This window comes from Dasypus novemcinctus, chromosome 27 (genome assembly GCF_030445035.2).
Source record: "Dasypus novemcinctus isolate mDasNov1 chromosome 27, mDasNov1.1.hap2, whole genome shotgun sequence".
Classification (NCBI taxonomy): Eukaryota; Metazoa; Chordata; class Mammalia; order Cingulata; family Dasypodidae; genus Dasypus; species Dasypus novemcinctus.
Window position 1 is genome coordinate 50,389,766 of NC_080699.1, and position 1,590 is coordinate 50,391,355.

Genomic DNA, 1,590 nt, shown 5'->3' on the forward strand with positions numbered 1-1,590 from the left:
AATGTTTAATTTCCAGGCAGATGGAACAAGAACAAAGAGAGAAGAGATAAATTATCAAAAATTTGAATGAAAAATTTGACATCCCAACAGATTCTGCAATTATTAAAAGGATAGGAAAGGAATGACAAAAACAATCTTTGCCACTGATTTGGACAAATTTAGTGAAATATAGAAATTACTTCAAAGATCCAACTACCAGAAGTCAGGCAATAAACAGTGAATAGCTTGAATAGTCATACTTGCATTAAAGAAATTGAAATTATAAATTAAAACCTTCTCTCTATAAAGAATGGAGGAATATATGTCTTAATTTTTTATTAAACAAAATATTTACAGAAGAAATACCAATATTCACAGACACTTTTCCAAAAATTGAACACGAAGGGATAATTTTAACTCATCTCATTAAATCAGTACTACCTCATACCAAATATAGTCAAAACATTGCAACAACAATGAAATGGAAGCTATATATAGTCTTCTCATGAGCACATAGATCATTCTCCAGCTTAGCCCACATGCTGGGTCAGAAAACAAGTCTCAATAAATTTTAAAAAGATTGAAATTATGCAAATCACTTTCTCTGACCATAACAAAATGATGCTGGAAAGCAATAAAAGTGGAGAAATGGAAAAATCACCAATATAGAGCTGGTTAAACAATACATTCTTAAACAATCAGTGTGGCAAAGAAAAAATTGCAAGGTGAATGTCTTGAGATGAATGTAAAAGAGATCCCAACATATCAAAACTTCATGAGATGAGGTAATGGCAAGGATGAGGGGGGAATTTACATCCCTAAATGTGAGTCATTATTGCAGGGTGGTAGGAATGTGGAGGAGTATGGGTAAACTACAGTTGGAGTGACCTATCCATAGGTCACAGCAATACTGCAATATTCTTGCATAAATGTCAAAGATGTACTGTATTGATACTGGGTGGGTATGGAAAAAATGAACCAAATGTTTGCTATGGAACCTGTTTGGTGGTAATAGTCTGGTGATATCTCATAATCTGTAACAAATATTTCACCACTGTGTGGAGTGTTGATGAAAGAAGGGGTCTTATATAGAAATTTTACACATGTGCATGATTGTTTCTTAAGTTCACAACTTCTGTAATAAAAATATATTAAAGAAAGAAGAAAAAGGTAAAATCAATGACCTATCTCCATACCTGGAGGAACTAGAGAAAGAAGAGCAAACAAGTCACAAAGCAAGCAGAAGGAAATAAATAAAGACTACAACATAAGTAATTGAAATAAAGAAAATGACAATAGAGAGAATTAAGAAGACCAAATGTTGGTTCTTTGGAAGATCAATAAAATTGACAACCACACTGAGAAAGAAGAAAAGAGAAGCAAAATTGGAAATGTGAGGGGGCATTACTACTGCTACCAAAGAAATAAAAAATGTATCAGAAGAGAATATTAGGAACAATAAATTAGACAAACTAGATGAAATGAAGAAATTCCTAGAAACACAGGAACAACCTACACTGATTCTAGAAGAAATAGAATTCCTCAACAGAACAATTAAATGAGAAATGTGTTGTCATCAAAAAACTCCTAAGAAAGAAAAGTCAAGGATAA